This window comes from Candoia aspera, chromosome 1 (genome assembly GCF_035149785.1).
Source record: "Candoia aspera isolate rCanAsp1 chromosome 1, rCanAsp1.hap2, whole genome shotgun sequence".
In the NCBI taxonomy this organism is placed as follows: Eukaryota; Metazoa; Chordata; class Lepidosauria; order Squamata; family Boidae; genus Candoia; species Candoia aspera.
The window spans coordinates 5,145,287-5,167,851 of NC_086153.1; the positions used below are offsets into that span (position 1 = coordinate 5,145,287).

The 22,565-nt window shown below is 46.1% G+C and overlaps 2 long non-coding RNA genes across 2 annotated transcripts in view; both read right to left on the reverse strand.

Annotated features, from left to right (window-relative positions):
• Positions 1-22,565, reverse strand: part of LOC134492363 (uncharacterized) — a 227,729-nt gene that overhangs the window by 57,221 nt on the left and 147,943 nt on the right. The gene's annotated exons all lie outside the window — the stretch shown is intronic.
• Positions 1,601-1,775, reverse strand: LOC134487112 (uncharacterized). Its single transcript, XR_010066844.1, has 2 exons — positions 1,694-1,775; positions 1,601-1,653 (listed from the first exon to the last, which is right to left on the reverse strand). It is a non-coding gene; the product is annotated as an uncharacterized LOC134487112 (long non-coding RNA).

A 22,565-nucleotide genomic window follows, 5' to 3' on the forward strand; every position in this document is an offset into this window, starting at 1 on the left:
AAGGAGATGAAGGGCAATACAGTCACTCATGCCTTCGTTACCTCCCAATTGGGCTATTGCAATGTGCTCTCTATGGGGCTGTCCTTGAGTATTCGAAAGTTTCAGCTGCTCCAAAATGCAGTGGTACATGCAGTATTGAGAACACCATGATACACCCATGTTACATTTATCTATCTATCTATCTATCTATCTATCAAATTTGTCACCGCCCATCTCCTCCGACTGGAGGGACTCTGGGCGGTTTACAATATAAAACAATAAACATATAATAAAATTCCAATAAAATCCCTCTAAAACAATTTCTCAACTACCCCATCTAATTGTTCAACATTGCTGCTACCTGAGCTGTACTGGCTCCCAGGGGACCTCCTCTTGCAATTCAAGGGGCTGGTTGTCACCTTTAAAGTTCTCCATGGCATAAGGCTGGTCTGTTTGCAGCACCACCAGGCTCTTGTGGTTCTGGTAAGATCTGGCAAAGGTGGCTCTCTCTGGATCCTTCCAATTAAGCAATGTCATCTAGCAGGACCCAGGAGGTGGGACTTTGCTATCGTAGCACCTGTCTTCTGGAATAACATCCCCTGGAGTTCCTACTTACCAGCCTTTAAAAGAGCATTAATAGCATGGCTCCTCCCGGAGAGCTTGGGTTAGCGTTATTTAGAGGCCTTTTGTCTGCTTTTTATCTCCAGGGCAGATGTTGGTTGTTTTTCCTTCCAGACATATCATTCTCATTAATTGTTGCTTTGCTTGTGTTGTTTATGTTAGTTGTTTAATCCTATATTCACTGCCCAGAGTCGCAGTTGTATGATGGGTAGCTATATAAAATGAACGAATGAATGAACAAATGGATGGTTTTACTGCTGAATTTTACTGTTTGTATATGTTAAGCTGCCCAGAGTGTTGGAGTTCGACAGCCCAGAAATCTGAAATATCAATCCTGAGATCTTAGACCAGAGCTACATAATCTTTTTCTTCAATCCAGATGCTGCATTTTAATTTTTAGTGGTGTTCCAGGGCCTCAATCCAACAAATTGGTGATGCCAAGATGGAAGGAGTAGAGCAAGAATCGATAGAGTTGATTTAATGTAATTGAAACCTAATAAATTAAACATAACCAATTTTATTTATTTATCTATCTATCAAATTTGTCACTGCCCATTTCCTCCCACCAGAGGGACTCTGGGCGGTTTACAACAATATCCAAAAAACAACAAATATGTAATAAAATTCCAATATAAAATACACTATAAAATAATTTCACAAAGCTACTAAATATAAATAAACTCCAGATGGCTGTGGTCTCATTCAGTCCTTGCGTAGGAGGGGCACTTCAAGGCACTAGCCAACCCCAAGTATGACTATTCTCCGTGCCCCAAGCCCGGTGGCAGAGCCAGGTCTTCAACTTCCTCCGGAAGGCCAGGAGCAAAGGGGCCTGCCTCACCTCCGGGGCCAAGATGTTCCAGAGGGCGGGTGCCACTGCAGAGAAGGCCCACCTCCTGGACCCCGCCAGGTGGAATTCTCTTATTGACAGGGTCCATAGCATGCCCTCTCTGCATGATTGTTTCCTAAATGTTTAATAATTCTGTGTTGTTTTAAATCACAGTTTGGTGTTAATTTCTGCAGGAGACCAAGAGGTCACACCCCAAAGTTTTGGACCTCAACTAGTTTACTGTTGAATTGTACTGACTCCACTCACCTAGGATGGTCTATGAATCTGTGATGAAATGTCTAACAGATCCTGGGAAAGCAGAAGAGGGAACAAATCTCTGAATACCAGTTGCGAGGAACAGCATTGGCAGAAGGATTGGTCTCCACCTCTTGCTTGTGAGCCCCATCTGACAGACCAGTGGAAGAAACAAAATGGTGGACTAGAATGCCTGATCCAGCAGAGCTATTTTTATCATTAAGGGCCATTACGCATTTGTTAATATTATCATAGAAGCATCTGTAAACCGATCAATCAAGATGTTCTTTCTGGCAGAGAAGAATAAAATAAGTTCCCTGCATCTGTTCCTTCTCTTGCCAAACTATGGTGCCAGAGTAATCTCTCCTTGATGTATTGTTCTTCCTAAAAAAGTAGGGGTATACCTTTCAGCATCCTTAGACCCCTGGCCAAAAAATGAGAATGTGTTCCATCACGGCATGTCCAAGGCAGTCTGAAAAGTACCTTTGCCTGAAATCTGACGAGAAGAAACAGTGAGGTCCACCAGCCTTCCCCAAATGGATGTTCCTCCAAACTTGTAGACTGGATCTCCCCAAATTCCAAGACAATATCATAGTTGGGGATGGCTGATGTAGACAGCTAAGCACCGTAGAAAGGCCTGGGAAATGTCACCATTAGGGCTTGTGTAAAAGGACAATGAATTTAGAGGCCACCAAACTCTGGATAAACAAACAAAAAAACCATACAATATATCAAGGAAACAACCTCTGCACTCACCCTACTCCAAGGTGGGGGAGAACACCAGATCTTTGAAGACCTTGAATATGTTGTCAAGGTGGGAGCCATACAGATGTCTAGGGAGATGTCGTTCCAAAGGGCAGGCACAATGACCAAGAAGTTACATGTTGCAGCTACCCAGAGTTATTTGATTAAGATGGGCAGCCCAATAAATAAAGGGGTGGAGCTTGCACATTGTCCCCCATCTGCTTACCCCAATTATGAATAACTCCATTACAGGTAGTCCTTGCTTAACGGCCACAGCTGGGACCAGAATGTCAGTTGCTAAGCAAAGCAATCATTAAGCGAATCTGACCCAATTTTATGACCTGTTTTGCAGCGGTCGTTACGCGAATCACTGCAGTTGTTCAGCAAACCACATGGTCATTAAGCAAGTCACGTGGTTTCCCCATTGATTTTGCTTGCCAGATGCCAGCCAGGAAGGTTGAAAATGGCGATCACATGACCACAGGACGCTGTGATGGTCATAAATGCAAACCGGTTGCCAAGCACCCAAATTGTGATCACATGACAGTGGGGATGCTGCAACGGTTGTAAGTGTGTGCACCAGTTGTAGGTCATTTTTTTCAGCACCGTCATAAGTTTGAACCATCACTAAATGAATGGTCATTAAGTGAGGACTACCTGTATTCCGTTTCAGGCATTCTGGAATGAGAATGAAACACCTCTTAACCTCTTTCTCCTGACAGGTATCTGAATATAATAAACATAATGGAGGACACCTTTATTTTTCCACCCTTCTGCTGTTCCTTTTGGCTGCTTATTCTGGGCAAGCCTAACCCTTAAGAAGTTGTTTGCTCCCCTCTCCTGCCTTCCCCTCTTTTCTGCTCGGCTGTTTGATCAACCGGTGACAATCTTACCTGGAGTAATGTAAAAGTGTTAAAATGAAGCCGTTTGTTTTGTTAAAAAGCTTTTAGAAAATATTTAAATGCACTGGGGATTTTCTTAATAAAGAAACAGCGCGTTTGATTTTGGAAAGACACCCTTTAATCCAGTAAATATTAGCAGTGCCCAGACTTGCATTTGGGATGTATGGATCACTCGGCCCAAAAGTTTATTTAGCAAGACGCTGAGCAGAGTCGCTCAGAGTTTGTGAGATGCGTCCCATGTGTTGACTTCTCCCCCAGGAAAAAGTCGGCCTTGTGTCCTGCTAAGGGTTTCTTGCAACTTCCTTTAATGAAGGTTCTCCCAGTGATAAATTAATATTAATCGTTGGAAGCACTGATGGGGGTGGGGAGTTGACACAAGCCAAAAGGTTTGAGCAACAATTAAGAAATTGTAGAGCATGTTCCTGGAGCTTCAAGATCAGGGCTGTCTGCAGGGAGGAAGTCAAAACAAGTCATGAAGCACGTGTCAAATCAAATCTTTATTACGATCCTAGACCAGTTGAGGGCCAGTGGAAAAGAGGAGGACCTTCAATGCGATGGATTGATACGATCACCGCAACAATGGATGCAGACTTTGGAACAGTCGGGCGTATGGGCAAGACCAAACAGCATTACGTTCAGTTATACATAGGGCCGCCGTGAGTTGTAAACGACTCGACGGCAACTAGCAACAACAACAGACCAGCATGTAAAAAGGGGCGGGGCCTTGAACCCTTGGCCATGGCCACCATCTTGACTTTTTTGACCCCCGTGAGCACCTTCCTGTTCAAGCTCTTCCCTATGACATTCTTCACCAGCCTTTTGAAGTTGTTCACTCTTGGATCATTTCCATAAAAGTTACAGGAAAAGTAGGAGAGTGTTTTTCAATAATTGATTTAATGTTATGCAACTTTGCAGCCATGTATCGACCCTTTCTTCCCAGAAGCTCAGGACCATGTGCCATCTCTCAACCCCACCTTTGTTTGGCTGAAATGCTCCGTGACTTTTCCTTGTCTTCCACTGGGATTATATCACCTTTATGAAGACTCCGTCCTTCTCAGATCCTAAAATAGAATAACCCACCGCGCAAATTCATTTGCTGAAGCGGAAGTTGCCACGTTCCCTCCAAAGGTTGCAGTTTAAGAGAAGAAAGTTGGGGGTGTTTCTGATACAGAAGATTTTTAGATTAAAAAGGCGGAAACTGTATAATGGTATCCCTTTGTATATCGAAAAGGCACTCTGGGACACGGCCCAAGGGTCGAGCTTGTGAAAGAAATCCATTTACAGCTGGGAGTTGAAGTCCATGCATCTTAAAGTTGCCAAGTTTGAAAAATGCTTGTTTAAATGGTTTTCCTGCATAACGCAGAGAGTTGGATTGCGGCCTTTCAATTCTGTGATTCACTGGACATCTGGAGGCTGCAGGCTGTCCTCCACTAACTATAGTCATTTGCAGGAAAAATGCATTAAAAATAGTGTTGCAGATTGCATGAGAATTTGCTTGCAGTTTGTAATAAATAGTTTCCTGTGTGTATAAATCTGTAGACCAGTCTGAAAAGACTCTAATACTGAGGTTTGAAGTCTTTTTTTTTTCTGAGCTGCTGTTTAATGCAACAACCCCAAAGTGGCATCTACTGAGTCCATTGGGACTACAGTGCCCATCAGTTCAGCCTGTTAGCAAGAAGCATTGGGGATCATGGGAGTTTCAGTCTACCATATTTGGGGACAGGACTGCAACTAGGGTCTGTGTCACCCCGGGCAAACATGGATTCTGCGCTCATTTTGGTGCCCCCCCCCCAGTGCAGCGCCCAGGGTACATGCCCCGGTTGCCCCCCCCCAGTTGCGGCCCTGTTTGGGGAGAGGGGGGGCCTAGTGACAGGAAGCTGGTTTGAATGGGCAACTTAAAGACTTTCCCTGGTTTTCTCTGGGATGTGACTACAGTATATTTTCATGAGCCAACGCTTCATACCTTGCCTGGGGGTGGTGGGCATGGGAGGGATTGGAAATAAATACTTCTAATTCAGCAGAAGACCACAGAGGGCCAGTTTGGTCTAGTGGTTAAGGCTCCAGGCTGGAAACCAGGAGGCTGTGAGTTCTAGTCCCACCTTAGGCGTGAAAGCTGGCTGGGTGACCTTGGGCCAGTCACTCTCTTTCAGCCCATAACCTCAGGCTTGTGTGACAAGCTGGTCCTGTTGCAACCATTGGATCCTGCACCCGTGGGAAAAATCTAGGAAGAAAAAAAATCAGCAGAAGACAACAACATAGGCTCCTCCCTCCCTCCCTTTCCTCCTTTCTTTCTTTCTTTCTCTTTCTTTCTTTCCTTCCTTCCTTCCTTCCTTCTTTCTTTCCTTCCTTCCTTCCTTCCCTCCCTCCCTCCCTCCCTCCTTTCTTTCTTTCTTTCTTTCTTTCTTTCTTTCTTTCTTTCTTTCTTTCTTTCTTTCTTTCTTTTTCTTTCTTTCTTTCTTTCTTTTTCTTTCTTTCTTTCTTTCTTTCTTTCTTTCTTTCTTTCTTTCTGTTCTGTGCCACTTCCCACCCCCTTCCTCATGAGCCCTTAAGTGCTGAGACCTGAATAATTGTTGGTAATAGAATCTGCCAGCATTAACATTCGCATGTCATGTGTGCAGGGAGGATTAGAGCAGGCATGAGTTCAGAAGCTTGAAGGCAACAGAGGACAATAATGTTGTTGTTTCAGATCCAAGTGTGATTATAGGTAGGCTTCACAATATATGACTTAAGCTCTTCAGCGTTAACCAGAGAAGGTGCATCTCTATCACCCTGGCACAGCTTGGTTGTCTTGTCAAAGAGCACCCTAGTTCAGATGAAGAGATCAAATACTTCGCCAGCAATAGCTTAGGACAGGTGTGTACTTTCATCAAACCCTTTGACGAAGGTCACAATGGATGGTGTGTTTGGATTATTTTTATTAAAGCACACACAGACACGCACCATGGAACGGGAAGGGAAGAGTGCTTGCTATCAAAGAGCTGGGTTAATGCTTCTCCAAACCTGATGATGACAGTTTTCTTTCTTGCAAAGATGAGTCATGACTGAGTCACCCCTAAGCCGATAAAAGGATGCATGACACCCCAAAGTCAAAAGGCGTGCCTGGGCATTGCGCACCGAGCTGGAAGCCTGGGAGAAAATTAGCTTAGGGAGCTGGGCAGCTGATTGGAGAGAATGATGCATCATTTGGAAAGCAGATTGCCTCTTGCTTTGAGACTGTCAGAGGTGTCCACAGGGGGTGGTCAACAAAGTCAAGATGGTGGCCACCATGGAAACAGCTGGAGTTTTGGTTGCACCATCGTGGCTGCCATACTGACTTTTTTGCCTACCCCCTGAAGACACCTCTGGAGACCATGCAATGGATTGAACTTTGATCGTCATGGCCTTTGTTCCTGGTTGGGTATCAGAGCCAAACCCAAGAAGGGTTCGGCATGCTGCTTATCTCCTAGACAGGGAGACTTAATTCTGAAGTCGGAAGGCCCCAGCCTAGCAGAGCAGTAATAAAATAATAAAATAGTAAGAAAAAATTTAAAAAATATGAGAGAGGCTAACTTGGAAGATGAATTCTCTGCCATGTCTGGGGGTTGTGTTGAGAGGCTAACAACATTTGGGAACAGCCCCTTCAAACACCAAATTTCTTGGCAACTTCAATCTTTCCTGGCCTTGGACACATTTGCTGCTGGACTTCCCATGGAACGTGCCAGTTGTGAAGGCTGATTTGGGGGTGGTAATCAAGGTCAGAGTCCCTTCTGCAAGACTGGAGGTAGGTAGGACCTGTTTCACGAGTACCTTTGCAGGGTGGAGGAATCTCTCTCTGGCCTTGGGGTGCGTCAGAGGAAATAAAGAATCACGCAACAAACCCCAAAGCCGCATAGTTATACCATGACTTCCTGTGAATCGCATCCTAGGGAGCTGGCAACCTAAGCAAAGACAAAAATACAAGGGAATCCCCCAACAGTTAAGAATAGCAGCAGATGAAATAAGCGTGGTTAGAAATCAAGTTGAAAAGCAGCTGAACAACAACAGAAAGGAAGGAGCAAAAGCAGAGCTGAAGGCAAGCAAATGAATTCACAGGAATGTCAATTTATATTCATTTAGAGATGGAAGTTTTCAGAATTTCCAAGAAAGAAGGCATGGATGAGTGGCAGCCTGAAGGAAGGGATGTCTTTATATCCAATGATTGCTTGCGTTCTTCTGGGTTGGTGACATGCAAAAAGGTCCTATTCCATTTCTTTGAAAATTGGCCCAAGATTTGGGGGGCACACTTGGAATTTGGAGAGTAGATTTGGACACACTCACAAAATGTGCTTCCCATCTCTGAATGGCCAGGAACTCTGCCATTGGTTTTCCAAAATCGTGATCAGAAGGGCCTGGAGGGCTGTTTAATGGTATGTGAGAAAAACCCTGAGAAATGGGGCAAAGAGACGCTGCCAAGGGAACGGTCAGATAAGAGAGGGCATAGCCCACAGCTGCATAGTGGGCAAGGCAAGAGGTTCAAAAGGGACCCTCCCTAGTTTCTCAGGCCGGCAGGAGATTTGTAGTTTCAGACTTGCAAGCTTCTGTTAATGTAGCCTTACAATAAAGTAGAATTAGCTCATCTGGTCATCTTTCTTGTCTGGTCTACCTGGGAAGGCTGACAGGCTGCAAGAAGGCCGTATGCCGCCAAGGACCATAAGTTTGCCCAGCCTGGACCTTAATCTGCACCTGGCTACTCTGTGGGGCTACAGAAAAGGACCCCCTCATCTTGCCTGCAGCATATTTGAAGGGGGATGCAACAAAAAGAACAATGAAACCCCCCTTGATAGCTGGTTTTATGCTGTTCTCACTGCAGGGTTGCACAAAAGGAACGTGGTCCCCTGGCATGTCGTTTAAATACAAATAATTTGCTCATGCAGCAAGACAGCCTTAGGTCTCCTGTGTAAAAGAAATCTCGGGGGGCCGGGAGCTGAAGGATATGAAGATTCTTGCAGATAGATAAAGATCTGTTTTCTTTGGGTCTCCATTCTACAGAGGTCACAAGTCCATCTCTTTTTTTAAAAATTACCTTTCAGTAGGAAAGAAAAGAAGTGTAGCCAGTTAAGATTGCTCCCAGATTGAAAAGTTTGTAATTAATCAAAGATTTTCGGAAAGGGAGGGAGCTGGGAGATGACCTATCTTTTGGATAGGTTTGATGCATCCAAAGATCAGAAAAAGATGTTGTTATTGAAAGCATGGCTGAAAAGCAAGATGTCATCCCATTTGACTGCTTTAATTTATTCCATTTTATCTTGCCTTACTGTGGATGTTTTCTTCACATAGTTTTGTTCCCTAAAAATGGTCCTTTCTTAAAATTGGGAAAGGCTTAAAGAGTTTCGGAGAACTGAGGGTGCTCTTCATTTGATTGGTTCTATAAAATGAACTAAATCCATCAAACATTGGCAAAGTTGGATTCTAGTCATTCGTCTTGCTGAGGGTTGAACTAATTACATTCTGGGGGGCATCTTCAGCCCACCCCACCCCACCATGCCTGAGGGGGTTAATAAATGTCTGATGTTTCAAGGCCTGAAGAGTCTTATTTGACCCCCTTAACACCTCTGCCTCCCTCAAAATTTGCCTGTTTTGGACAAAAGTCTTTTTTTCTTCATTTCTTGCTTTCAGTTCAGTTTGGGTGAATTCAGTTTATCCGATTCTGGTACAAGTTTGAGAACTGTTTATTTAAAGTAGATTTAGAGTAAATCTATGTATATATGTATTTCCTCAGAGCCCCTTTTTTGAGGGAGATGGGCAGTGACAAAATTTGATAAATAAATAAATAAATATATTGTTAGCATATTTTTGCTTACAATGCCCTTTTTAAAAAAAATATTGCCTGGCTTCCATAGTCTTAGGGAGAATATTTTTCCCTAAATCAAGGGACGGACACACATTTCTGGGATGGTCTGAGGATTCCTGCCCTGGGCAAGGGGGTGGACTAGATGACCTCCAAGTTCCTTTTCTCCCTGTGATTCTGTGATAATAATATGTTACATTTGCAGTCATTTTTTAAAAATCAATATATGCATTTTTCACTCATACATGCCATTTTCCTGACTGATGAAATATATTGCAAATTTTCAGAGAAGTGTGACTCTTGAAGAATAGCTGGATTTCAGTTTGTGAGGGAAAACCTGGTTAGCTTGCAGCTGAATGTGAAATTACTGAATTTGCATTCTGTAAATGCAAAGTAAGTGCACATTCCAACACAAACAAACCAAGTTTTTCCTCATTCCTAACACTACCTGATTCTTTCAACTGATGATGCCACAGCTTGAGGCTGGAAGTTTTTGTAAGCAGAATACACAGAATCACAGAGTGGAGTCAGAGGAACCACAAGGATCATCTAGTCCATCCCCCTGCTGAGAACTTCATCACTAAGAATCTGAATGCTGAGACAGCATTTGTACTATATAGCCAGGGTGCTGTATAGATGTTTGGTCTGAAAACAGATAGAGATATGTATCCCTATTGACTTCTATTTTTGTTTTTATTTTTTTGATGGAGTGAATCTGTATGGCAGAACGCTCATGAATTTTGCCGCTTGCAGATGGGTTGAACCGCAATGCCCATCATCCCCAGCCAGCTGGGTTCCAACTCATTTCAGGACAGCAATCACAGTGTGTGTGTGCAGGAAGCAGATCGCTCTTCAGCCAGTGTCAATGCAGGTCTGCCACCTAAGCAGAAAATTTGGGGGTTGTAGCATGAAAATAACAAAACACCATGGGGGGTGGGAGGCGGACAAAAATGTCAGCCAGGCAGCCACAACTGTGTGATTGAAGCTTAGTGCCTTTAGGATGCCAGTAAAAAAGGGCAGGGCGTGGGTTTTGCCCTATTAACTTTTATGACCCCCCCCCGAACACCCCTGGGGACAGGTATAAATACGATTGATTAACCGATGATACAATTTCAGAGTCTGAAATAGGATTAGGATTTTGGTTCTGTTTATGGAAATGGACGAGGGCAGCTGAGCTTTGCAACCATTTTCCCCCTGTGCTGCATCTCATACAAAATTATTTCGGGGGGGGGGACGGGGGGGACACAGGGCTTTCGTTAGACAAAATGGAGGAGGAGAGGAATTTTAGTCCACAGCCTATACTAGCCTTCCCCAAAGGCTACCCTTCTGGTGAGGACGACTACAATTCCCATCATCCCCATCAGAGAAATTCCACTTAGGCTAATTCCCAGGTAGGGAAACCGGCAATCTGTATAATTGGGAATTTGCTTTGCTTCATGGTTACCATGATCTGTAACGGCTGGATAATTTTTGGTCCCTTCTCTCTCTATTCGGTAGCAAGAAGATACGGTGTTAAACCCGGTTCCCCAGGGAACACGTTCTCCAGAACGCCCCGCATCTTGGTCTTACTCCCACGTGTCAGAAAGTAAAAAGGTTTTGCATCCTTCGACAGAAAACCGCATTCATGCCTTGGATGGCACGTTAGTGGGGCGAGTGCCAGATTTTGATCCGCTTCGATAATGCTAACTCCTGACCCGTTTTACCCAGCGACTTTGGAGACTGAAAAAGGATTTATTCAGTGTAAACAGTTGAAGCGTTTGGATTGTGCGCCTTTGATTCCTTTCCCTCCGCCTGTATTGACAGAAGAGCAGCAGCTTAAATTGCTGGCACTTGTTGGCTCACTGGGTTGTCCCCCCCCCCAATATCTCACTGCTAGCATTTCGGGAGGTTCGGCTGGCAAAGCTCGTCCGCTTTGTTCTAAAGCCAGTTATTTCGGTTACTTACTTACTCTTCTACTACTACGATCAAAACGCAAGTGTTCGGTGCGATGGTGAAAGACGAGCAGGGGTGGGGTGCGGGGTTGAGAAGAGCTCCTTTAAAAGCCTTGTGAATATTTGTCTTACATTTGGAAGTCCTTTCAGATAATACCTCTTCGATTCAGAAAACAAAGATTTCGTTTTTTTAAACAAACGCGTGTGCGCGCGCGCGCGCACAGTGGGCCTGGGGAGAAGTAAAGGTCCGTTCAGGCAATCGGTGTGGTGCGTGAGTTTGCCTAACTTTGTTACAGTTTTGGGGGATGATCTCACAGCGGGAGAACAAGGAGGAAGGGTGGTCCTAGGGATGGTCACCAGGAGGTAGAAAGGTCAGGTGGATATTGTGTCATATAAAAGCGAGCAAGGACGCATGGAGGTTTCAGTCAATGAACTAAGTCAAGGAGGAAGGGGGGGAAAGACCCCCCTCCCCCTCCAACCAGCTCCTCCCTCCCATCTCCCAACATCCCTTATTCACATCCAGCAGTTGCCTATTCCCCTGTAGACCATGATGCATGGTTCTGCAGATCCCCTTAGAGCATCGCCTATAGCGTGGCCAGTGGCTCTGGAGAGCTGTGCACCTTCGTTAGGATGAAGTGACTGTCCCGGGCAGTATTGGAAGCCTCATTTGCATGTGAATTAGCATGTAAATTGAGTTGTCCCACAATGCAACTCTGAGGAAGCTGTTTGTTGCCACCCCCACTTCCTCTTTCTCTCTTCCTTCTTCTCCACCAGAAGCAAGCACAGGAATGTGTGCTGCTCTCCTCCATTCTGGGCACCATGTGGTGGGTCTGGAGTTCCCCTTTCTTCCACGCAGCTCTTGGCAGCTGTAGGGCTGAGAGTTTAGGGCAAAACTAAGTGTGTAGAAAGGAAAGAAGAACAAAGGAACTTCATCTTTTCCACCAAGATGGATGTAACAGAAGCAACAGTAAAGTCAGTAAGAAATTCTTTTACTTATCTTAACCTAATCTGTCTAAGCGTGTGATTCTTTATGCTTGGGAGGGCTGAGTGTGTAAGATCCATAACCTGTGTTTCTCTGGCATGATCCTTGAAGCTCTCTAAGATAATTTTCTTCTTCTGTGCCAGCTTCTCAGCTGTGTTATAAGCTCTGCTCCATTTCAGTGGTTCTAGCAGGCCACTAAAATGGCTTCAGGCAGCAGCACTGGAGGGCAGAAAATTGGGGATTGGCCTCCCTTCCTAGTCTGCCCCTCAAAGCTTCTGCTTCCTTCCACCAAATGGTAGGGCTGGCTCTGATGAAAGGGCTAATGGTTCTACAAGGGAAGCTGGACCTTATTGGACATTGCTCTACTCCAGCATTATACAATCTCTACACTGGTTCTAAAGCATCCTTCCTGAAGTTCCCAGGCACTCTCACCAAGGGAACTGGGGGACTGATCCATGGGGTGATCAATCACTTGGGGAAAGCTCTGCTGAAGTATCTCAGAATTAATTATTAATTTGAGAAAAAAATTGCTGACCAGTGTTGAAAACAGATATCCTGGGCTTGGTGTGAGCTGAAGGTGTTTCTCATCTGTTTTTTTTTTAAAAAAAGACAGGTAACATATGGCAGCTGATGAGAAAACCCAAGAGAAGACAGTGCTGGATTATCATCGCCTTACATGGGATCCTGGCTGAAACTTTACTGACCAGTAATTCCCTCAGTAGTGCAATAGCTGTGAACTGTTTGTCGTAATACAGATAGTCCTCACTTAACAACCATCCGTTTAGTGATGGTTCAGACTTACAACAGCGCTGAAAAAAACAACTTATGACCAGTTCTCACACTTTCAACCATTGCAGCATCCCCGCAGTCATGTAATCACAATTTGGGCACTTGGCAATTGGTTTGCATTTATGACGATCACAGCATCCTGTGGTCATGGGATTGCCATTTTTGACTTTCCTGTCTGGCTTCTGGCAAGCAAAATCAGTGGGGAACCTCATGATTCACTTAACAATTACATGGTTTGTTTAACACCTGTGGTGATTTGCTTAACAACTGCGGCAAAAAGGTCATAAATTGGGTCAGATTCTCTTAATGACCGCTTCACTTAGCAACCAAAATTCCAGTCCCAGTTGTGGTTGTTAAGCAAGGACTACCTGTAGAAGAATTTTCCCCTTTAGGGGAAAAAAATTTCATTGCTTTGTTGACATCACAGTCCAATTGTCTGACTAACAAATTCCATTAAAAGGCAGAAGCTTTTGAAAGGCTTCTGCAAGGGACTACCAAGTGATATCTGACTTTGGATTACCACACTGGCTCTGCTTTTCTCCTACGAAGTGTGGTCCAGAGCAGAAGTGATCCTAAGTCCATGTTCAGTAAGCTCATCAGGACGGGGGGTTTTGAAATTAATAGCAAATGCCTGAAAGGAGCCCATTTTCATCAAGGTCCCTGCAGATGGGGAGGGGGAGAATTAATTCACTCTCATTATTATCCCTCCTCTTAGTTAGTAAAGGAGTAAAGAGGAAACATTGAAGAGGGAATAATCAGGAATATATCAAGAAAGACAAGGTTATAATCTAGGGTCCTGTTTCTCAAACTTGGCAACTTTAAGACGTGTGGACTTCAACTCCCAGAATTCCCCAGCCAGCATGCTGGCTGGGGAATTCTGGGAGTTGAAGTCCACACGTCTTAAAGTTGCCAAGTTTGAGAAACATTGATCTAGGGCTAGCAGATCCCGGCTGCAGAACTCCAGATCACCACTAGTCAGCTGCAAAGAGTTACAGACAAAACCATCAGTCTCTGCTGCCTCCTTGTGGTCATCCCTGTGTACTGCAGTCCAGAAGGGATAGACCTCACCCTGCGGAAAACCAGAGTTGGAATGGAGAATGACGCTCCTGTTCTACTTTACAATCCCGGCCATTAGATCCGGTTTGGCACTCCAAGACAGCTTGAAGTTGCATTTAAAACAACTCCCAGAGAACAAGGTTTACTTGAGGCATTAATCCTCTGTACCTCAGTATTGCATGGCCCTAAATGCACTGAAAGGCAGTTTTTGACCAGACGTATTTGCAAGGAGTGTGTTGCACTCGCTTGTAGCGTGGCGCCAGGCGTTGTCAGTCAAACTACGGAATCAGCAACCGCAGTTCTTCCAGTAGAGCTCTAGGTGGCAGCAAAGCACCAGGCTGTTGCGTGGCGCAGGCTAACACTTCTTCCACTTCCATCAGAATTTGTAGAGCAGTACATTCCCTCCCTCCCTCCCCCCAGCGTAGCATCTGAAAAAGAATACTTTTGTGGAAGTAGGTTGCCATCCACAAATGCTTCAGCCCTGCCGAATCTATAATTATTGGCCACGGGAGGAAAACCTCTCCCTGCCAAGGTGCCAAACTGTGGAGCATTCCCCGCGGAAGCCAAGTCATCAAGGGTGCCTGCTGGCAGGGTCAAAAAAGTCAGGATGGCGGCTGCAATTGCAGAATGCATCTAAAACAGCGGTGAGGCTTTGGTGACGTGATGTGGTCCCGTCCTGACTTGCCTGACTCCCCTCTAAACATTCCTGCAAGGCATTTAGCTGATTCTACCAACGAGGGTCACTGTTTTAAAAATCAATGCCGTCACTTTCAGCTGGCCATCTCCTGTCTTTCTCTAAGCTCCATCTTGTAGCACTGCTTGAAGGAGGCTGACATAGGCATCCTATACAAGCCACAAGGTCACCACACGCGCCATTAGGTCATCGTGCTGGTGATGCAGATTATGTCTGGGTATCCTGGTCGACCACAAGTGAAGCATGAGCCAGCAGTCATGCAGCTGCTAAAAAGGCGAATGCTATCCTGGAGCACAGAGTCCAGGCCATGAGAAGTAATTGTTCTCTCCTCTACTCTGCCCTGGTCAGACCCCATTTGGAGTCCTGCATCCAGGTCTGGGCACCACTGTTTGAAAAGGACAGTGGCAAATTGGAGCAAGTTCAGAGGACAGCTGTGAAGATGGTGAAGGACGTGGAAACCAGTTCTTGTGGGGACCACTTAAAAGATCTGGCTAAGTTTAGCCTATGGAAAGGATGATATGAAAGCACTTTTCAAATATCTGAAAGGCTGTCACGCAAAAGAGGGGGTGAACTTACGTATTGCCTCCGGAGATACGATCAGAAACAGTGTAGAGGGAAGAGGGAATGGCCTTGAGGGACAGGAGGAAGAGCTAAGACCAAGACAACGGCCGATAAAAGGGGGTTGGGTCCGAGGAAGAACTGGAGCCTGAGAAAGCGTCTCAGACAAGACCCTCCCTAGTTCTCACAAAGATAAAGGGAGGGAGGGGAGAAGCACATTCAGACTTGCAAGATTTGGTTATTATAACTTTACCATAAAAAACAGTATTGGCCTACATGTCTTTCGTTTCCTGGTCTGGCCTACCTTGAAGGGCTGGCAAACAGCAGGAACAAGGAAGGAGGTTCAGGCTACATGACAGAAGGAACTTCCTGACTCTATATGCCAGCGTTTCCAACCTTGGCCACTTGAAGATGGAGTCGGCAACTAGAATTCTGGGAGTTGAAGTCCACACCTCTCCAAGTGGCCAAGGCTGAGAAACACTGCTAAATGCTGTCAGACCACAAACGGGTCGCCACACGAAGCTGGAGGCCTGCAAAGAGAAGGTGGATGATCATCCCTCAGTGACGCTGTGGTGGGTCCTGGCTCAGGAGGTGACTTCCATGGTCCCTTCCACCTCTGATGCTGTGAAATTTGCAAATTACATAATTCACATCATTTGCGTGATTATATTATAATTCACATGGTGTTTCTTGCATGCTTGTCCCCCGACCCCCTCAGACGGCCACGGAGGTCGTTCATCTCCCCCTGGGTCTGCACACCGACTCACTCTCTACTCCTCTTGAGGCCTTCATCGTTTAGCACCTAATGAAGCCTGCCTGGTTCTCCCCAGCTTTCCCAGCATCTGAAATCCTTTCCACCTGCTGACTTTTACCACAGTGATCTGTTTTCCTTGCCGGCTCTGATGTTTTATCTTATCGGGTTGTTAGGATTAGTCCAACTTAGGGTTAGACTGTTGTAAACATTGGGAGTCCCTGATGAAGCCGAGCCAAAGATACAGGACCGATAAAGAGAAGTTGTCTGTCTCGGCTGCTTAATTAACTTAAGATTTTAACTTGCCTGAGGTTTGGTGATGGTCATGTCCACCGTGTTGAGGGCTATAAAATGGGATGAAAGCAATCCACCCGAGAGGAGGAGGAGGAGGACTATCTATGGCCTTCAGCCAAGGGAACCCAAGGTCCATTTCTAGCCCCACACCCTTGCCAAGCCCTCCTTGGATCTCAGCTGGACATCTTCGTTGTCTGCTGCCCGAGTATCTTTCCACTGCAAATGCTAACTCAGCCCACGATGAAGGCATTTGGTTCAGAACTCCAGCTGAGAACCTCCTGACCAGGACTCCTGAGGTGCATCACACATCAGATGAACAACCTGGGCCCAGGGAGGGAATAGGTAGGAGCAGCTGTGGGGTCTCATGTCCTTCCCCATTGGAAGTTACACATCAACCCACAGCCAGCCAGGTCAGTAACGAAGGATGCTGGGAGCTGTAGTTCAACAAAAGCTAGAGGCCAACAGGTTCCCAGCTAAGAGTATATGGGCATGGACTTTCTTTGGGACAGCCAGGGTTGCTGGAGATAACCTGTAAATATTGTCCCTCCCTCCCTCCCTCCCTCCCTTCTCATCTCTCTTTCTCCCTCTCCCTTCCTTCCTTCCTTCCTTCCTTCCTTCCTTCCCTCCTTCCTCTTTCTCCCTCTCCTTCCTCCCTCCCTCCCTCCCTCCCTTCTCCTCTCTTTCTCCCTCTCCTCCCTCCCTCCCTCCCTCCCTTCCTTTCTCCCTCTCCTTCCATCCTCCCTTCCTTCCTTCCTCTCTCCCTTCCTTCCATCTTTCCTCTCTCTTTCTCCCCTCTCCTTCCTTCCTTCCTTCCTTCCTTCCTTCCTTCCTTCCTTCCTTCCTTCCTTCCTTCCTTCCTTCCTTCCTTCCTCGCGCTCTTTTCCTTCCTTCCATGTTCTCTCTCTCCACACACCCCCCCCCCGGCTTTCTTTGATCCCTCCACTGTCTTAATCTTTGAGGAAGGCGAAGTCACCCAGAACAATCCAGTAGCTCTCAGGTCCTGGGGGACCCACCCTCTCGAGAACAAAAAAAGTGGCAACGTTTGGGGAGCCACTTTCATCCAGTCACCTGTTCGGCTGCTCTGTTCACAGGTCTTTAGGGACAGCCCGGGCTAATTGTGGAGACTTCCTTTGCCCCTTGCCAAAAAACACAGGGAGGCAGACGGTTTAAAAGCTGCTGATGGTGAGTGAAAAGGGGCTTTTGTATGCTCTTTCTACAATGGGGAAACAAAGAAAAGAACCGAACAGAAACACAAAAGGAAACTATTTGAGCAGGTGTGCTAACATTGCTATTCAAAAATGTGAGCTTCTCCCTGCCCACAGCAAGGTTGTGGTCTTCCTAGATTTTTAAAAAAAGTGCTTTTTTCCTGCATGGTTGGGTGGAGATCAGAGAAAAGTGTGTGCGCTTTTTTAAAGAGCGCCCTGAGAAAATGAGCTCCCATTTTCCATTTGTATTTATTTAGCTTTTGCTGGTTTTCCCCTGAGCATCCGGGTTGCAAAGCAGCTGCCTGCTTCTCTGGCCCCTCCAGAGGCGCTGGACTCCCATCCTCCCCATCCAGCTGTTCCTCAACACACCTCAAGGAGATCCACTTGAGGAGAGCAGTTGCAACACGCAGGTGCAGGACTTTTGAATCTGAGATTGTTCATTTCAGGGGCACGTGACCCATGGAAAAAAGAGGAGGGCTTTGATCATGCAATCATGGCAAAGTCATCTTGACCTTTTTTAGACACACATACACACACACAGACAACCCTGGTCCATTTATTTATTCTTATTTCTATTGCTCCCTTCCTTCCTTCCTTCCTTCCTTCCTTCCTTCGATTCTAACTGGCTTACCCTTCCCCAATGACAGGAATAAGGTTTACAAACACCTCAGCCCAACAGGGATCCACTGAGGCTCTTTCATCAACCCCAAGAACCCCAAGACTCTTTGCATCCTTCTTTGTACCCCCAAAGCTAGGTCTTGACTGCCGCCCAAGAGACCAACAGGGGTGGGATTCACTTCCTGCAAGATGGGTGGTGACAAAAATTGAAAAAGAAAGAAGTTGTCCTTGTCTCATCCAATTCCTCACCAGGCCTGACCCTGCTTAGCTTCTGAGTCCAGACAGGTTGGCTAGGAGCTGCCCTAAATCTTGCTAGCTGATTCCAGCCTTCAGCCCTAAATGGACAATCCTCCTTTGTCTGCTCCAGAAATCGGCCTCTGAGCTACTTCAGGTTTTTCTTCTATCTTGGCATTTTCAGCTTCTGATTTTGGCTAGTCTCTGACCACATTTGGCTATAGGCTGATAGGAACGACCTGCACCCCTAACCCAGGACACCCCCAAAGGCCAGAGGCCAGGAATAAATACGTGTGCAATTTCTGTGGGTTTTCCAGGCATCTTCAGCAGCACATCCAGGACAGAAAATACAAACGAAGTGCCCTCTGTTTTCACCGTAAGGGCTGGGAGCTGGAGCTGGCCTGTTTCCTGCAAGGGCCTGGGTCCACCAGCAGAAAGAGTGTAGCATAAGCAGCCAAGAAGCACAGGAAGAGCGGACTGTTCGGACTGACATAAACTGTATAAACACACCATGCTTGGATCTGAGCAAGGGTCAGTGTGGGGAACCTGCCAGAGTCAAATCCAGGGGGGGGGGGAGTCCTGGATCCATGACAGAGAATCCATGAGCATCAGAGCCAAAGGGGCTTCTGAAGAAGGAGCCAGACCAGACCATGCAATTTTGGAGCCTACCACTCGGTGCTCTGCAGGCTGCTCAGCATCCCTCCTCCTGGTCTGATGGAGTCCAAAGGTGGAGTGAGACCTCTCTCTCCCAAGCATTGCTCTTCTCAAACCACGGACAGGAAATGGGCTGTTGACGGTGTTTACCGGCATCCTGCCCTGAGCGAGGAGTCTAAAATGGGAAGGTGGGGTGTCACTTTGCACCTAGAGCAAATCAGGGGTGTCTATCGTATATGGTTGAAGTAGTCAAGAGGGTGGCCGTGAGTTCACAGCGCTCAAAGCTCTGATTGTATTTTATGTGTGTAGCATGTTCATGGCATGCAATGCGCATGAAGAACAGTCAGGATTTCGAGAGCACCGACATGGCCACCTCTTGACTTTTTTGACCACGCCCTGCAGACACCCCCAGCATCACACTTACCCTGCTTGGGAAGCTGCTTCTGCCTGGGTCCCACATATGCAGACCTAACGCATGTGCCAAATTCTTACGTAACGGCACCCGTTCCCTCCCATTCCTGTGCCAATATGGATTTTTAAAAACGATTCAAATTCAAATTCTAACTCACAATTTAAAACGTTTTAAAGAGAGTTACTAAGATGTCTACTAAAAGGAGACAGTGGGAGATTTGTACTTTCAGACTTGCAAGATTCTGTTAATGTAGCTTTATCTTTAATGTAGATAACGTAGAATCAGCTTATCTGTTTCTGTTTCCTGTCTGGTCTAGCTGGGAAGGCTGACATTAACAGAATCTTGTAAGTCTGAAAGTACAAATCTCCCTCTGTCTCCTTTACAACCTGGGAAGCTAGGGAGGGTCCCTTCTGAGCCTCTTTCTCCACCTATTATGTAGCTGTGGGCTATGCCACCTCTTATCTGACCATTCCCTAGGCAACATCTCTTCACCCCGTCTCTCCAGGTCTTTCCCACATACCATTACAAGATTCTTGCAAGTCTTTACAGCCTGGGAAGCTAGGGAGGGTCCCTTCTGAGCCTCTTTCTCCACCCATTATGCAGCTGCAGGCTATGTCCTCTCTTATCTGACCGTTCCCTAGGCAGCATCTCTTCGCCCCGTCTCCCAAGGTCATTCCCACATACCATTACAGATGAGGACTGTTGGAATAGTATGGAAGAGGAAACATTGGTAGATACTACAGCTCTGATCCTGGGGTTAGTTACGTTCATCCTGGAATATCCACCATCTCCACCATATCACTAGTTGGCCTCCAGCCGAGTTTGGCTGCCCTCACCCTTCACCGGTCCAGCATGGCGGTTGGTGAGGCTGGCAGGGTTGGGCTCTGAAGTTCAAGGGATCTGCAGGCCACCAGGTAAGGAAAGGAGACTGCGGATCTCTTTGTGCAGAAATAAATGCTGGCAGCTGGAGTACAAAAGCTGAAGCAAGGAATTGTGCGTTCCTTTGTCAAGCACACTTCATCTCCCCAAAGCACTTTTGGCAGTTTACAGGAAGAACAAATGCTTGAATGGTGCAAAGATAGCAGCTTGAAAACATGGTGCTGTAAGAGCTTTCGAGGACTTCCCCGTTTTTATCGACCAGTCTTCAAGCTTCTAAGCTTGAGCTGCTCCTAGTTCCCTCCTTTGTGCCAATCTGACCCATAATGGAGAGGTTCTCCATGCCATTCTTATTGATTTATCCTTATTTTGTTTGATTCAGTTTGTATACTGCTCGACTCCCAACAAATCTGGGCAGTTCACAAAAACAACAACAACACAAAACTATGAAAAAGTAAAAAGAACCCAGCAATAAAAGAAGAATCAAAGATGGCAAAACTGGGCTACAACAAACACACAACCACGTCTTGAAGGGGGCTTCAATCATCCTGCCAAAGGCCTGGGCGAAGAGCCAGGTCTTCAGGGCCCTTCAAAACACCATTATGGGGGGTGGGCTCTGGATCTTGGGGGGAGCCTTGTTCCAGAGGGCAGGCTCTGCACTAGAGAAGGTCGTCTTCCGGGCTCCCAGTAGATGGCATTGCTTCATCAAAGGAACCGGGAGTGCCCCGACCTGCTTCATCCTAACATATTCTTCCTTCATCTTCCACCCCTCCTCATAACCAGCAAAGGGCTGCATCCAGTCCTTTCAAAGTCCTTTTAATAAAAGAAGCTCAGCCACGTGCTGAGTCTTCTCTTTGGGATCAGTCAGACTTACAGTAACGGGGAGGAACAGGCTTGGGCCAAAGGGTTAGAACCAGGCCAGCCACCTGGGCAGATGAGTCAGGTGACATCCCCTTTCATCCATCTTGCTCCCCACATTCTCCTAGAACAGCGCTTCTCATCCTTGACAACTTTTTGAAGAGGTGTGGACTTCAACTCCCAGAATTCCCCAGCCAGCAAAGAATTCTGGGAGTTGAAGTCCACACCTCTTCAAGTTGCCAAGGCTGAGAAACACTGTCCTAGAAGAAACCTACTTCATCCTGACATATTTTCCTTAAATGTCAACACACTGCTAGAACTGTCCTCTTGGATTGGGACGTGCTGGGAAAACCTGCTTTGTCCGCCCCATCCTTCACCTGCAAGGGGAAGGCAGAATACGGGCCAAGCAGGCCCAGTCGGATGCTGGTCTGCCAGGAGCATTTGCAGGACTGGGAAGGCAAGCAAGGATCAGGCTGATGTTTTGGTAATCCGCATGCACACAACCATGCTGTTTCTTTGGCAATGATACGGAAGTAGTTTGCCACTGCCTTCTGCCAGGATGTTTTTGAAATTCCCAGTTTAGCCTGTAGCCCAGGGATTTCCTGATGGCCTCCCATCCAAGTCCTACCAAGCCTAGCTTGGCTTATTTCTGAGCCTAGACAAGATCTGCGGGTTAGTACACTCCCCCTCCAGGAGAAAATTGGCCTTAACTTTGCCTAGCGTTTCAGAACTTGCTAAGCTATTTCAAAGAGTGTCTGAATTTTGACTCCTATCATTTATTTGCTGGGCTCTTTTTATTTTTGTAGTGCTTTTATGCATTTTCTTATTCTCTACCCCACCCCACCCCTACCCCCAGTTTTGTTTTTATCTTATACCGTGGATGTTTTAAGATATTGGAAAATTTTCTAAACCACCAAGAGTTGTTGGACCGTGACAGGTAAAAATCCAATAAATAAACAATAAAAAAACCAACTAACCAATCAATAAATTCCAGAATGGGAAAGGCAGCTCTGCAGAGTCTTCCAAACATGATAAGCTCAAACAGATGAGCCAAACCTGGAGAATGAGGTCTGCTGGGCTCTTCCGCTTCAAGCCCCCTGATCTGGCTGGTGACTGCAGTCCTCTTTTTCTGGTAAATTGAAAAAGCAGCTTTGTGCCGATGCAATTCAAGCGCTGCTCCTTGCATGACATCAAAAGCCCGTAGGAAAGGAGAGGAGCCTTCGTTTCAATGCTATTTTGTCATTTTGATGAAAGCGGTGGGGGACACGTCTCTCCAAGAAAGACAAGGGGTGTAGCTATTAGAAGCTTAAAAACATCCCAGAAGAAGACAAGGTTGTATTACTGCCTAGAAAACTGCATAAATGTGGCCATTGGTTGAGTGCCACCCTATGGAGATTCCGTCTTTTTATTCTTTCCAAGCCAGTGGAAGCTTGGAAAGAATTAGGTAAAGGGACTCAGCGGGAGAACATTCCAGATCTGAACAGAAGGATCCAGAAGATCCAAATCTTCCACCAAAAATG